Below are 16,523 nucleotides of genomic sequence, written 5' to 3'. Positions count from 1 at the left end.
AAACTTCAAAATTATATTATGAAACATGAAGTCTGTTCAATAAATGCAAAGACAATTGTTATGTTGTATGAAAAGGCAAAAGGGAGATTTCATTTAATAACCCTACCTCAAAGAAAGAACCGCCCTAAGCAGTCACAGGAAATCATACTCCACATGGATAATCAGAAACCCTGGGGATAATTTGTAAAACAGGAAATAATTTTGTTCAATCAATCCCTTAAAAATAAAGCCACGAGAATGCTGTATTTTTAATTTACACTGAGTTAAAACAGGCATGCGATCACAGAGCACAGACTGGATAAAGTAGTGCATGCCCACAATTTCAGCACTAAGCAAGTAGAATCAGGAGGATCAGGAATTCAAGACCAGCCTGTTGGACTTAGCATTAATTCAAAGTTAGGTTTGGCTGTGTAGCCAGACCCTGACTCCAAGGGGGCAAGCTTTAAAAAAAGAAAAAAAAATGTATTTCAACTACCCCTAATTTCCATCTTTTCTCCCTGTCTTAGTAAGAGATTCTATTGCTGTTAACAAAACACTATGACAAAATTCAAGTTGGGGAAGAAAGAGTTTATCTGACTTACCCTTTCACATGACTGTTCATCACCAAAAGAATTCAGGACTGGAACTCAAATAGGGCAGAAACCTGGAGGCAGGAGCTGATACAGAGACCATGGGGGTGTGCTGCTTGCTGGCTTGCTCCTTATGACTTTTGCTCAGTTTCTTTTCAAATAGAACCCAGAACCACCAGCTCAGGGACAGCCCCACCCAAAATGGGCTGCTTTTTCCCATCAATCACTAAAGAAAATGCTTTATGGCTGGATCATATGGACTCAAGTGAGGTTCCTTCTTTTCAGATAATTCTAGCTTGTATCCAGATGACCTGAAATTAGCCAGCATGCTCCCTGACTTTACATACTCCAATTTTCACTAGAGACTACAGATTACCATAAAGAACACAATCCTAAAAGCATTTGTATCACAACAGTACAGAAAACACAGGAAGTACTTTTCTCACTGCTAAGCTACAAGAGCTGGTCATAAGAAAGGATGGGTTTGTTTGAGCTCACAGCCCCACTGTATTACTGTAGGCAAATCATGGATACAGAAGAGTGAGACAGCTGCTTTCATTGTATCCAGAATCAAGAAGCAGAGAGGAGAGCATGCTCAGCTCTTTTTTCTCCTTTTTATTCAATCCAGAATCTCAGCCCATGTGGGATAGTGCTGCCCAGTTAAAGATCTTCCCTTCTCAATTACCTAATCGAGAAGATCTCTTAAGACAGGCGCAGAATCTTGTATCCTAGGTGATTTCAGACTCCAAACTGCCAATCAACATAATCTAATGCAGCCCCACTGGAGGGCAAACATGGGTCTGGCAGGCCTTGCCCTTCCACCATTCCCAAAGCTAGCCAAGATTTATTCCCCTATTTGACCACTCCTTCCTGAGGCTGACCACCGAGATCCATCTAGGTATCAAAGTAATGCAAACAAAAGCCCCTTGTGGCTACCCCTATTAACCTGTCCAATCAAAATTAAACCAACTCGCCCTGACATGTGTGTGTATACATGTAATATATAAAACTGTGTTTCATGTATTATATCTGCATATATACACAATATTCTTATTTAAAATTTCCATATATGTATAGAACATATTTTGATCAAACTGACTTCCACTCTCCCTCTACTTCCTATGTGTCCCCCTCCTCCTTTTTTTAATAACACACTGAATACAAGCACTATCACCTGTAAGCACACAGGTGTGAAACAATGCACCAGAACATGGTCAGCCTACCAATGCTCACAACCCCAAAGAAAAATGACTCTTCTTCCCCTAGGAGACACAAATTGTCAAAAGCTCCTCAGAACAGTGAATGGGTAAATGGACATGTGAAAGTGAAGTGAACAGAATTTTCACATGTCCTTTTACCCACTCACAATATAGAGAGGATTTCCAACCTTCTAGAGGCTTTCCAACATGCCCGTTCCCTGCCACTCTGACCAACCACCTGGAATAATCACTACTCTGATGTCCATCCTCCACATTTGTATGTGCTTTTCAATGTGGCACAACCTCTTGTGTGCCTCCTGATGCCTATGAGATCACTAAACACTTCTATTGCTTTTGCAATCAATGCTTCAATTTTTTAAATATATCGCAATTTATTAAGCTATCTGCTGCTGTACCTTTGTGGTTATTATGAATAAAGATGCCATAAACATTCTTTTATGTGATTTTTAATAAACACGTGCATTTGTTTTTCCTGAGTATAGGTAGGATTGAGCAGCTGGATCTTGGGTGGGAGTGGACAAAGCCACAGCATGTCAAAGTGACTTTAAGTACTATTTTATATTCCTACCAATATAAGAGTTCTGGATGTTCTGCATCCACAACACTAGCAGGGTTCATCTTTTATATTTAGCCATTCTGGAAGGTGTACAGTAGTGTCTCATTACAAATAGCTTCTTCCTGTCTCTAGTTCGTTCTTCATTCTCTTAGTGACTTGAGATTTTAAAGAAATCTAAAGGCAAACATTAATCATTTTTAAGTTGATTGGTTTTTTAAGGTCACTGACTTAATGCTTTGAATAAATCTGGCTAGTCTACCTATGAGTGCTGATTTGTGTTTAAGATTTGAAGGCTTCTGCAACATACTCAAACTAAATGAGTCCTGCAACTGTAGCATGTTCCCACTTTCACCCTGAGTCCACTGCCCTGCAATGTGTTTTGTTGTGAAAGCTGAGTTATTCTAATGTTATGAACATTTGCATGATCCATTTACAACCAGCTAATTTCATCAATGATCACTTCCACACTAAAATCATGTATCTATAATCTCATCATTTGAGGGCTGAGGGCAAAAGGATCAAGAATCAAGATCAGCTTCAGCTGCACAGAGAATAAAGAACTGCCTGGGCTGCATGACACCTGGTCTCTAAATAACCAAAGCCTAATATAAGAAAACCATTCTAATACCCATTCTCACAGCAGTATTGAGTTTTCCTAAAAGAAAAATATCGTGTATGATTCTTTCCACTCCCTTCCAACCATCACAAAGAATGTAGCCAGCCCTTCCTTTTAGTCAGTCAACAGTACCTCCAGTTCCCAACTATTAATTACAAAGTATACTATTACTCTGTAGAGGACCTCGGCCTACTCTCCTGCTCTTCCCACACAATCCACTACATATTCTGTTCTGATTTCAAAGTGTATGGACTGTGAACTCAGCTCCACAACTGCTTATATGCAGCCCATACACCAGGTCTGCATTATAAATCCTCTTCGACTGGTCTTCTGTCATGGTACCTCATATTAGTCTGTAATCCCAGAACATGATAAACTGAGGCAGGAGGATAACCTGTATTTGAAGCCAGCTACACAGCAAGTTCCAGGCCAGCCTGAGCTAGAGTCAGACCTTATCTCAAAAAAAAATAAATAAGCAGGCATGCAGAACAGAGTTCTAAAGTGTCTTATTACTCAGTGTCATGGTTAGAATTTCTACTGCTGTAATAAAACACTGTAACCAAAAGCAATGAAAGAAGAAAGGGTTTGTTTCAATGTTCAAGTCTCTGTCACAGCGCATCACAGAGTTTTGAAAGTCAGGGCAGAAACTCAAGGCAGGAACTGAGGCCATAGAAACATCAATGCTGCTTACTGGCTTGCTCCCATGGCTTGCTCAGCCTGCTTTCTTATACAACTCAGAACTATCTGTCCAGGGGTAGTGCCACCACCCAAAGGCTGGGCCCTTCCACATCAAAGCATTAATCAAAAATATGAGCCTACAGATTGCCTACCAGGCAATCTGAATGGAGGCATTTTCTCATTGAGGTTCCTCTTACCAGTGAGGGAAGACAAGTTGGCAGAAAAGAACAACTAGGACTTCCAACTTAACACCCTTGAAAATCCTTACTGCCCACAGCTTAAAATGAGTCTTAGCTGACAATAGCCTGGACCTAACTTTTCTCATTTGCCCTGCTTTGATAGCTTCCTGTGACACACCTTCTGAGGCAGGCCATCCTTATGCTCTACTTAGCTCCCTTCCTCACTTGGCTAGGCCCATCCCAGCACACATTTCCCACAGTTCTCTGTTCCCACCACTATTACATCTGAGTGCTTAGCATGCTGTAAATTAATAATCTATTCATGCACCTAGTCTTCATGCTGGACTTGGGCCTCTCCTTGAACTCCAAAGATCAGATTAGGAAGCAATTCTACGTTCCAAGGAGGCAGAAAGAGATGATAAAAAACAATGAATGTCACAGCCACTTCTATTTATATCATTTTTCTGTAAGAACTGAAAAAAAATTATTAGTCTAACTTCACAATCAACTGCACTAAAACTAGTTTGTTTATTTTAATTCATCCATCAAACTATTCTTTCAAAGAACATAATCAGGGATGGGAAGATGGTGCAGTGGTTGAAATGCTTGCCACAGGAGCCTGAGAACCAGAATTCTGATCCCTAGAACCCAAGGTTTGGTAGCATGTGCATGTGGTGTTTTTAAAACAGAATTCCAAACTACCAAATGAAGACTCAGGAGCCAGAAGCTGTGGTAATAGCCTGCTAGCTCAGAGAAGCAGTAAAAGCTGACCTTCCTAATCCTCTAACATCCTAGAAGAAAATAAGGGGCTTTTTTTTTTCTTCTCCACAATGTCTTAAATACCCTTCAACTCAAAGACCCTCCTTTCTGTTAAGTTATGCTCATTCCCTGTCTGCTGCTTACTTGCTCAGCCACTTGACCTTTATTTTGTCTTGGATTAAAGGTGTGTGCTAGAATGACCTACACCACAAGTACTTGTTTACAGGAAACAGAGAGCTCTAGGTTCAAAGGCTAAGGATACCACATTACAAACCAGTTTGTACAGTTCACCATCTCTGAGTTCACAATGTAATCAAATGTCCTGCAACATGTATATATATATATATATATATATATATATATATATATATATATATATATATATATATATATATATATAAGCACCAGGAGGCAGAAATTAGAGAATGCTCAGAGAGGCAGAGAAAGCAGCAGGGCCTTCAAAGCAATAAATAGATAGACAGCTAGATAGATAGATAGATAGATAGATAGATAGATAGAATACCCCAGTCTAGTCAATCAATGAGCATTAGATTCAGTGAGACCCTCCCCCCCCCCCCAGTATAGCTGTAGCCATTTCTTTCCATGCCTGCTAATCATTGATGCAGAAAAATAGCTTGACTCAGAACAGGGTCATGCCCACCACATAACCTGTTGTTAATCTTAAGAAATTTCACAACCATAGCTCCACTTAGGACCAATCAGAATATAGATCAGTTAGAACAGTTCTATCTAGCTTGCCAAAATAGCTAGCTTGAGTTGGAACTGGTGACAAGGCAGTGCCTCCTGCACCTGTACATGAACTCATTGTGATTGTGGTTGCCTTTATAAAGTGGCGCTGAAAAAATGCTCAAGGTCCAGTCTTAGCTCCCAAGTCTAGGCTGTGACCCTGATCAACCAGTCTTGGGGTATATGTTCAATAAACTATTCTTGCTTAACTGACACTCAAGTCTGAGTGGTTTGTGTGGTGATTCCTGAACCCCAACATATCCACACCCTATACACAAAAGAATTTAATAAAAACTAAAGTTAATGACTTGTGTTTCCTGGTAAGTTTAAAAACTCTATATTTTAAAATAATGCTTAATAATATTGGATGTTAAAACTGCACAGGACAGCACTTTCTTATAGTCCTCTCATTCAAGAGACTGAGTGTCTAGAACTGCCTAGAGTTTGAAGCCAGCATGTATTACAGATTAAGTTCCAGACTAACCTGTACTAAAAATGAGACTGCTGTTTCTAAAAACAAAGTAGAATGAACATACGACTTAACCAAAGTAATTGTAGTCACTACCACACATCTAAGAATGCCAACGAATGAATCGTAGTTGTTTATACAACTAAAAAGATTTTGAAAACTCAGCTCACACATTCCCCTTAGCACATGATATACCTGTATACACTTAGTGGAGGTAAGAAAGAACACAGGAGCCAGACTTTGTGGTGCAGGACTGTAAGCTCAACCACTTAAAGGGCTAAGGCAAGAAGAACATCACAAGTCCAAGATCTTCCTGCGCTAAGAATGAGTTCAAGTCTAACCCTGGTTCTCTAGAGTCACAGAACTAATGGAGGTAATTTATTGAAATGACTTACTCAGCAGTCCAACTAACCCAACAATGGGCAGCTGTGAATGGGAAGCCAAGAATCTAGCAGTTGCTCAGTCCCATGAGGCTAGGTATTTCAGCTGGAATCCTAAAGAATTAGGCCCCAACAGATGTGCTGGCAGAAAGTGCAAGCAGTCAAAGAACTCTTCCTTTTTCCATTGTCCTAATATAGGCTCCCAGCAGAAGGTGTGCTCCACCATGCCTGGACCTAAGCTTTTCTTGGAACTTTGCTCTATCCCAAACTAGCCTTGAACTCAGAGATCTGTTTGCCTCTGTCTCCTATGATTAATGGTGTGTTCCACTTTGCCTGGACCAAAGCTATGGTTCAGGATTTGGAAACAAAAACAAAAAACCTGGAAGATCCGGATCACAAGTGTGCCCTCAATTTCTGGACTTTAGTTCATTTCTGATATAGTCAAGTTGACAACTGGGAACAGCCATCACACCCTGCCTGTCTCTAAGAATAAAAAAAGGGCCTGTGGATAGTTCAGTGATAGAGTACCTGTTTAGATGTACAAGCCTCTGCATTCAATCCCCAGTACAAAAGAGAAAGAGAAGGGTGACAGGAGCCACAGGCTGGACTGAATCTGTAGCTGTCTGCTTTAGGACAAATTACTTAAGGATGATGTGCCCAGTTTCCTCATCTGTTAAAGTACACACTTTACACTGCTGCTGGGTGACTGGGTTGACACTTATGAGACCCTTAACACACCAAGTAGAGTAGTATAAACTAATAAATGTCAGTTCTTAACACACTGTTTTTAAGTCTTTTATATGAACTGTCTCCCCCCCCCCACCCCTTAGAAAGCCTCAATGAATGTCATCTCTATTCAGGGACAAAGCACCTCACAGACTTATATAATTACCACATTTTAAGAAGCAACCTAGTTACCACTACATATAATCTTGACGCTAGGTCAAAGTGACTCTATTCCCCCAAATTCAGCTTGGAAGAATCCCTCCTAACATCTGCAGGAGTCAACCTTTAGACCTGTGGAAAGAGGGATCCTCAACATTTGCTGAACTTAAAGCCATGTGGAAATCACAGTGCAAGATACACTGAGCAACTTGAGACAAGCTATTAGGAATGAAGCTAAGTGCTCTGTGATTTTTCAATTCCTTTATTAATTCAAACAGGTCTAAGGGCTGGAGTGATCTAGCTCGGTGGTTAAGGGCACTTACTGCTCTTCTAAAGGAGTAGGGCTGGGTTCCCAACACCCACATTAATCGATGCAAAAACCATCTGAAACTCCAGCTCCAGCACCACATTGCATGGTGAATAAAAACTCATCCAGCCTCACATACACAAATAAAGCTATTTTTAAAATATACAAATTTTTGCAAAGTGTTTCATCAAAATAGTATTTTTAAAAGTAATCCAATTCTTTAAACTTTTTATGACAGGGTGTTTCTATGCCGAAATACATAATGGATATGAGTGGGAAGCATTTTATCTTGGTAATGCCTTCACCAATCTCTTTTTCAATACTTTTCCTGGACTTAATTGAATACTCAGATTTGTCTACATCCAATCAGAGGCGATTAAGCCTTTAGGCAAGATCCAGGAAACAAAACAGCTCCACAACCACAAAGAAACACCTTATGCCCCGTCTTTATTGCTTCTGGTCAAACATAATCTTAGATGTTAAGATACATCCTGAAAGACCAAACCTGCCAGGTGGGCGTGGTGAAGCTCGCCTGTTATCTCACTAATGTGAGTGGCAGAGGCAAGGACCATGACCTGGGAGGGCAGCCCTTAGCAAGAGCGAATGCCTATAAAAAGGAAAATTGGACTGGACATCAGCCTTCAAGGTGGCCTATCTTTCTTTCGGTGGTACTACCACCTAGACCTAGGGCACACCTCTGTCACCCGCAAGAAACAAACAGCTTGAACCCTGAAAAACTCTCTTGTGGGCTTTCCACGTGGCGACCCTTGGGAAGCCTTGTGCACCTGGAATCTGACCCCTGGCACACCTTAAGCGGTTTGGGGACCCGGCAGCTCCCGGGTTTCGCCGAGGTGTGGTGTGGAAGGTGGCTGTCAGGGAGCACAGACGGGGCACCCGACGCTCCTCGCCCCCGCAGCCTGCTCAGCTCCGGAGGCCTCCGCCTCCCTAGAGTCGCTCGCCCTAGCCCTCCACCCAATTCCCGCGAGGGACCGTCCCCCAAGGCCCACCGAGGAGGCCCGAGCCGCAGCTCCCCATCCGCCCACTCGGGAAAAATCTCTTGGCCGCCGCCATGTTCCCCGCGCCGAAGCCCGCACCTGACACCGCGGGCCGCGCACCTGGGACACGCCGGGGAAAACGCGCAACGTCGCGGGGACACTGGGACGAAACCACGACTCACGGGGGTCACAACCTGAGAGCAGAACCCGCTGCTAATTCATTCCGAAGCGGGGAGGCGTCGAGCCCGTCGCCTTAGTAATGCGTCCCTCCAGGCTCCACCCGGATTGGCTACTGGCGCTGTGACGCGAGGCGTCTCCGGCTGCGTGGGAAGCCCTTGAGCGGGGCGCTCCGCCCCTGCTCTGCAGCCCGGAGAGACCCCGGGCGTCTTCTAGGCTCTTTTAAAGGAGCCGTACCCAAGATCAGTCTGGCCAGCTGCAGATACCTGCCAAAGCTGGTAGGGTCGAGGAGCAAGAAACCAAAAATAAGAACTCAGCGGGGGTCTCCGGGGACCCTAATAGCTGCGTAGGAGATGACAAATCTAAAGCAAGCCTAACGTTTACGCCCGGAATCAAAGAGCAAATTAGCATCCAGTCGATTCTAGAACCAGAATTTCTTATGGTGCAAAACTCAAAGCACCTTCAAAGTCTGAGGTCGCCTCGTGGAAAACAAAATAATTTACAACTCTTACTTTCTTGCCCCAAGTAAAGAGCAAATTATCACACAGCCAGTACTAGAACCCAGGTCCTGGTGGTGTCAAACTAAAGGACCTTCATTCAACCTCTGAGGTTGGAAACCAATCAGGGACACTAATTTACAACCCTTATTTTCTTGCCCCAAGTCAAAGAGCAAATCTTCATTCTGTGGTAGCAGCTGTTGCCAATTCATCAGTGTTTGCTCAACTCTCAACTTTTCCTCGTTGGGATGGCCCAGTTGGTTTTGTTGTTGTTTTGGTTTTGTTTGGTTTGTTTGGGTTTTGTAGGACACTCTTCTTGAAAGGTCTTTGCCATTCTACTGTGTTGGATCTGACTCCAAACTCAACACACGGTAAGCGCCTGGATGTTAGAGACTGGTTAGTTTAGCCTCATTGCATTTCCTTCTTGCTGACTTTTAACAAATAATAGAAATCTTTAAAAATAATAAACGTCCACACATAGCCCACAGAGCCTTTCAACAGCTCTTCGTGTATGTTTATACATTTAATCTGTTTATTTAACATGAAACAGAAAGAAATGAATTTTTTTAAGTACAGGGTAGCCTTGTGTAATGGCTCAAGCCTGTAATCCCCGCAGTCCCCTAACAGAACCAGGACTGCCTCAGCAAGGCTCTATGCAAGGTACCTTCCTGCAGAGAATCAGCATTACATCTCCTTGACTTTTATTCAATATTTAAGTACTTGATATGTGCCACAGTTGTATTAGAAAAGGAAAAATACAACCCAGGAAAAACACCAATACAAAAATGCAGTTATCCCTATGAGGTTGAATAGACCTCAATTTTGTCTCTAAACTCAGAATTAAGGAAAATGTTAGGTTTCTTTAAGGCTTGTCATTGTTTTGGACTGAACATGGCGATCCCCCAGTACTTTTCAAGAATGCATGGTTGTGAGTTCTTTGAGGACTTGGGGAGTCTCTACCTAGCATTTCCTCTGCTGGAGAGCCCTCTTTCTTTCTAATGATTAAAGGAGAGAAATAAAGGAAGATGGATACTTGAGACTCCAGGATAGCCCCATCAATTTAGATCTTTAAAAAAAAATAAAACTTTTCTTTCCCAGGGTTGTAGTTATTTAAGACAAAAAAAAAAAAAAAAAACCTGGGTGGTAGTGGCTTACAACTTTAATCCCAGCACTGGAGAGGCAGACAGATCTCTGTGAGGTCAAAGCCAGCCTGATCTATAGAAAGAATTCCAGGACAAAAGAAACTCCATTTTGGGGATAGAATATATATATATATATATATATACCTATACCTATATATATATATATAGGTATGTGTGTGTGTGTGTGTGTGTGTGTGTGTACATATATATGTATGTAAGGCACTTGGGAAAAAGACTGAAGAAACTTGGGTCCTCATAAACAGCAGTCTCTCCTTCAGTCCTTGCAGCCTAAGAATAGGCTCAGGTCATGAAACTGGGGCAGCAGATTAGAATTTTCCACTGAGGTGACGTCTGACCCCACTCTTACCTATCATTCAGCTGCTGAGACTATACTTTGTGCAATACCCTTATTGTCTGCCCACATACCTCCTGCTATGTTTTATCAGCCATCTTCATCAGGCCAGGCCAAGATCCCTGGCTGCCACTTTAACCTTTCTTATCCATTATGGTAATTAGATTGTCACAGCTTCTCAGAACTGTCTCAGCTATTCTGGCATCTTTCAGTCCCCAATGTCACTATTTTAACAGCAGTCCCATTTCGGCTGTCCTGCTTTTAGAAGACAAACACCTCTGAGCTCTTCAGTGATGCTGTGACTCTCTGGCAGAGCCTTGAGCCCTGGGGTCATAAGCAATGTCATCCAGACCTTGCTGAGGAAAAGAGGAAACCAGAAAAGTTTCTAGTCAGTTGGCCATTCCATCTGAAGTTGCTCTATTTTTCGTTTCATTCCTACATCCACAATGTAGCGTGAGAGCACTCTTTTAATGTGGTCATCTGCTTTCCTGGATTTTAAGAATCATCCCAGCAGTACATTAGAATTGGCTCCCAGAGCTCTGACCCAGGGAGATAGGGCACTAATTTCCCTCCTCACTTACCAAGTCAAGATGAGATTTTCCACACAGACCCAAGTGAGTAGACCCTGTATCTTCCAACAAAGATAAAGAAGCCTGCTTGAATCTGAGGGTTCAAAGTTCTCAAAAAACAAACCCTACTCCAAGTCTCAAAGTTCTGCTGTTTCTGTGTTAGTACCCCAATTTTGGCATAGGAAATATGCCCAAAAAGACAATCTAACTAGCTCTTAAATTTCTGGGGCTACACCTAGTCTTCAGTTAGGATGCAAGTGTCAAACGTCTTTTTAAAATCTGCTGAACATGTCTTCCAACTCCAACGTGTGGTTTGCTTAAAAATAGCCATCTCTTTCCAAGTCCTTACAGTATTTTCTTCAAACCTGTCAGTCATCAAAGACTGCTCAGCTAATGTCCTTCTTCTCCCGCACCCTTCCCTTGTTCAGCAAAGTCTTTACCACTCTAGCCCAGGTACTGTAAGTAGCCATGGGATCTGTTGCCTAGCAATGGGACTTGTCTTCATTTCCCATCCTGTCCTCTTGAGAATTCCATCTTTAGTTAGCTTCCTAGAACCACCTCCTGCTGGTGGCTTCCTAGAAATCAGGACTGAAGCAGAGATCTGCTTACCAGACTCTTGCTCTCAAGAGAAGGTGGACTGAAAGAAACAGAGTATGGAGATGAAAAAGGAAAGCAACAATGCAGTCTCAGCTGGAGACAAGCTTCAGCTAGAACCTATGGGAACCCTGAAGCAGGAATTACACCTAATGCTCACTCAGCCTTGAGGCAAAGGAGTTACTTTCTTGTATTGGTCAGTTATTAAGAACATGTAACTTGAGGATATGGTAACAGAAGCAGTACAGCAAGGCAGCCTGCACTCTCCTGAAGGATGTCCTCAGGAGAAGAAAGGCAACTGGGATCCATTAGGGACCAGTGCTCAGAGCATCAAGAACCCTGACAACATCTACTGCACTACTGAGTCAGCGCTAGCCTCTTGAAGGAACCTGTATATGACTGCACATGCCCGGCAATCTCTGGGAAGACACAAGGGAATCCCTTGCAACAATTGCTTCTGGGTAAAGGAATCCAGACCAGCAAACTAGTGTGTCTGTATTCCCTATCTAGGATTGGAATTTTATCTAGGTATATATATGTCTTGTCTTTTTAATTTTGAGGTAGAAAATAAAAATGTACCTCTAAGTTTACAGGCTGATATTAATTGATTTTTACTACCCAGAAAGGTAATTTCTCTGCAGTTTCTAAATCTTTCTTGATTTCCTACAATACAGCTGATAAATAGCCCCACCTCATGGGCCTTTGATTTAATAGACACATTGGATGGGACACTCTGAAATGCTGAGGGAAACAGGACCACAAACAGTAAAGCCCACATTTTAGCTCTTACTGTGTTTTCTTACTATTAAATGCCATACACCTATGTAATTGCTGCTGCTGCTTCTCCTCCTCCTAATGTGATAGTAATCAGATAGAATATGTGCCCAGTAATAGACTTCAGAGAAGGGCCAAGTGAGTTGTTGCCAAGAAGATTAAGATCTACTCTCTCCAGTGGCATGGAGTAGAAGGAACACACAGAGCTGGCAACACTTGACTGAAGGCCTAAAGCAACCACTTCAGTAGCCCATGGCATCCCGGGTCCAAATGGCATTTGAAATAAGATGTTTTAATTTCCTTAGAGGCAAATGTTGTCTTTGATAGTTCAGGAATTTGAGTGCTACAATGAATGAAAGAAGTTTATGCTCTCTTCCTCTCTCTCTCTCTCTCTCTCTCTCTCTCTCTCTCTCTCTCTCTCTCTCTCCCTCACACACACACACACACACAAACACCAATAAAGTTCTCACACAGACACACACACATGCTTGTGAGAGCACACACACACACACACACACACATGAATAAAGTTCTGACAATTCTCCTTCCTCTGTTTCACTGGTCTTTATGTCTTGCTCCATGCTAATCTATCCAGTGGGCATCTCTGGACAGGCTTTTGCATAGGAGGCACACAGGAACCTCCAATGCGCATCTTCCTATCCCCTTTCTGGTGAGTGGGAGGTATTTCAGGTAGTTCAGCATGTGCCTAAAGCCGTAGATCAATACCTAAGGCTTTCTCTCTGGGACTATAGAAGCCACTCCTTCCACTTGTCCCTTGAGACAAGGTCCAAGTGCAGGAGTAGCTTATCCCTTTATACTTAGTCTCAAGGTGCTTAAACAACCTTTGTTAATTTCTTTCCATGTGAATTGTTCCTTCCTTCCTTCTTCACTTCCTTCTTCCCTGCCTCTCTGTATTTCCTTACTTCTTCCCTTCCTTCTCTTCCTCTTTTCCTCTCTCCTTTCCCTCCAGCCCTCTCTCTTTTTTTCCCCTAGGAATCCAGCAGAGTGGACCTAACTCCCTTCTATTCTATTTATTTAGCCCTTCTTGTACTATTGGTTTCTTGACAGAGCTCTAACTGATATATCGATAAACCTCCATTCACTTGGGCAAAATGGGGAAGAGGCCATTCATTGCACATAGACAAAACCATCTCTCTTGCTCCTCAGCTCAGGCCCTTTATGTCTGAGAAGAAATCCTCAGTGATGTGTCTAATCAGCCAACAGTGGTTTACACTTCAAGGCCATTTATTCAAGTATGGTATTCAAGTATAGAACTGGCCAATGCAGAACTGTATAATTCAAGGATGTCACCAGAGTCCAGGTTCCTTCACCCTGCTCTGCTTCCCACAGTAAACGCAAGAAACTGGAAACAAGGAAGAGGTGTTCTCTGCGGGAGGCTTTTGTTTGGTTTCTGGTTTGGTTGGGTTTTCTTGAGACAGTTTCTTGCTGAACAAAGCTGACCAGAATTAAAACTCCCAGAATTAAAACTCCACCCTCCGAAGCAGAGATTACCACTGGAATCACCACTTGCCTGATGGTTTGCAATTTACCTGGGGGCAGTGGTCTAAGCAGAAACTCCACAATGCAGACCCCATTATCTAAAACACTGGCCTTTATCTGTAAGGAGGTGGAAAGCAAGTGTCTGACCAGCAGTGGAAGTGGCTACAGGGAGAGAGTTTGGGGAGAACAACCACATGGGCTTCCTATGCTACAAGTGAACTAACCCTCAGAACAACTGTCCCTCCCTGAGAAATTCTCTACTGTTGCTACAGTTATTACATTTATTTGTTGAATAATTTATTGGAGAGGGGGGACACCCATACTGCCAGTCTGCATGTGGCATGTGCAGGTCAAAAGACAGCTCCCACTGCTCCACAAGCTCATGGATGGCCTCTATTCTGTCTCTCTGTGTCTCTGTCTCTCTGTGTCTCTGTCTCTGTCTCTGTCTCTCTCTCTCTGTCTCTCTCTCTCTCTCTCTCTCTCTCTCTCTCTCTCTGCCTTTCTCTGTCTCTATTCTCTCAACTCCCCTCCCCATGCCCTGAATAAACTCTAATGTATACTATACTGTTGTGGCTGGTCCCTCAGGGATGCCTCAGCATGGGCCCGCTGAAATAACCCCTTCCCCCACACCTGACTGTACGTCCACCAAACATAGTCCTTCTCTCCTTATATTTTTATAAAACACAATATATACACATATATGTGTTATATATGTATAACATATATATGTTATATGATATATGTATAACATATATATATATATATATATATATATATATATATATATATATATATATAATGTTTTTCACGACAGGGTTTCTCTGTATAACCCTGGCTATCCTGGAACTAGCTCTGTAGACTAGGCTGGCCTTGAACTCAGAGATCAACCTGCCTCTGTCTCCAGAATGCTGGGATTAAAGGTATGTGCCACCACCTTCCAGTGGCTATGATCCGTATTTTAAAGTAAACCCAAGTGGGTTTCTCTACCCTACTCTCTCTCCTCAGGGAGCAGCTCTGTGGGATTACCCTTTCTTTCTACATCTTCCCACAAAATCAACCTGAGCCACTTCCCATCTTCCTATCAAGCTTGCTACCATGCATGCTGGCTGTACTAGCACTGGCCACCTCCAGAAGTACAGCTTAGCCAGATGTCATGGTAAGTACCAATTGATTACAGCTCTTGGGAGCCTGGGGCAAAAGGATGATGATGCAAGACTGGGCTACACATGAGTTCAAGGCCAGCTAGTACTATATAGTGAGACCCTGTGTGGTTTGGTTTTGTCAACTAGAGTCAGTTGGGAAGAGGAAACCTCAGTTGGCAAAATGCCTCCATCAGATTGGCCTGTGAGTACATGTGTGTAATGTTTTCTTGATTGTTAGTTGGTGCGGTGGGGTCTGACATACTGTAGATGGCACCATCCCTGATAGGTGATTCTGAGAGGTAAAAGCAAGCTGAACATGAGGCTGGGAGCCAGCTAGTAAGGAGTACTCCTCTATGGACTCAGCTTCGGTTCCTGCCTTGAGCTCTACTCTGGCTTCCCTCCATGAGACTTTAACTTATGATGAAATAAGCTCCTTCTTCTTCAAGGTGCTTTTAGCATTTATGTGTGTGTGTGTGTGTGTGTGTGTGTGTGTGTGTGTATGTATACATGTGTGTGTATATATGTGTATACACACACACACACACACATATGTATGGAGAGATATAAAAAAGCATTACAGGTGAAAGACCCTCAAAGCAAGGACCCCCATGCTGCTCCATCCTGGGAGAGTCAACACCCCAAATCACTCACAAGAAGCAGTCTTGATGCAAACTGCAAGAGGATTTTTATTCCAAGCAAGCTGGGGCCCAGAGTCGCAGGCCACGCAAGGGTAGAGGACTGCGGACCCCAAGTGCAGAATCGGGACAGCTTTTATAGGGTTCACAACAATGCCCACGAATCACAAACCAATCATGGCAAAGCCCACGAATCACAAACCAATAATTTCATAGCAAAAGCCAGTGCTCCTGGGACCAATTATCTTAAACCATCTAATCCTGTGCTCTGGAATCGCAAGTTGTATGACCTTTTACCTATTAACTGGCAGAGAGCAGAGTGTGGAATTTAAGGTATTTAGGGCTTCTTAGGAGCGGAATTTAGGGCTTCTTTAGAGTGAGATAGTCTTTCTAAACTTCTAACTCCTTGAGGTCATTGGAGGGTTAGACTGTATTTTCTATCCTTTCATTCCCCACTTCTTCTCTTCTTAATAGTTCTAATCCTAGAACTGGGAGGACTAAAAGGCCAGTTTCCTCTTGGCTCAGGAGGCCTTTGTACTGTTGTCTAAGTACCATTATCTGGACCGCACTCAGTTATTCTCTAACAAAAGCAACAAACCTATTAATTACACAAGGCCCAATCATAAGCAACAGGAGCAAAATCATTAAGGGTCCCATCAGAGCAGAAAAGCAGGGTGGTCATCCAAGGAGACCTGCTGAACCATCTTTTAAACCACTCTTTTGTATATCTTGAAAGACTATAGTTTTATATCTGGTTTATATTTCAGTTTTAGATTGTACA

At 42.7% G+C, this 16,523-nt stretch overlaps 1 protein-coding gene across 2 annotated transcripts in view; it reads right to left on the bottom strand.

The window, feature by feature from the left end:
* Positions 1 to 8,618, bottom strand: part of LCLAT1 (lysocardiolipin acyltransferase 1) — a 127,599-nt gene extending 118,981 nt beyond the window's left edge. Inside the window, exon 1 of one of the 2 annotated variants that reach the window (XM_080922981.1) lies at positions 8,460 to 8,618. The gene's annotated coding sequence lies outside the window, so the exon portion shown is untranslated. The remainder of the gene's footprint in view (positions 1 to 8,459) is intronic. The other variant, XM_080922982.1, reaches the window with a different exon arrangement.
* Between the last annotated feature and the right edge of the window lie 7,905 nt (positions 8,619 to 16,523).

This window comes from Micromys minutus, assembly GCF_963924665.1.
Source record: "Micromys minutus genome assembly, chromosome: 1".
NCBI classification, from domain to species: domain Eukaryota; kingdom Metazoa; phylum Chordata; class Mammalia; order Rodentia; family Muridae; genus Micromys; species Micromys minutus.
The sequence above is the reverse complement of the archived record's forward strand: the minus strand, read 5'-3'. Positions and strand labels throughout refer to the sequence as shown.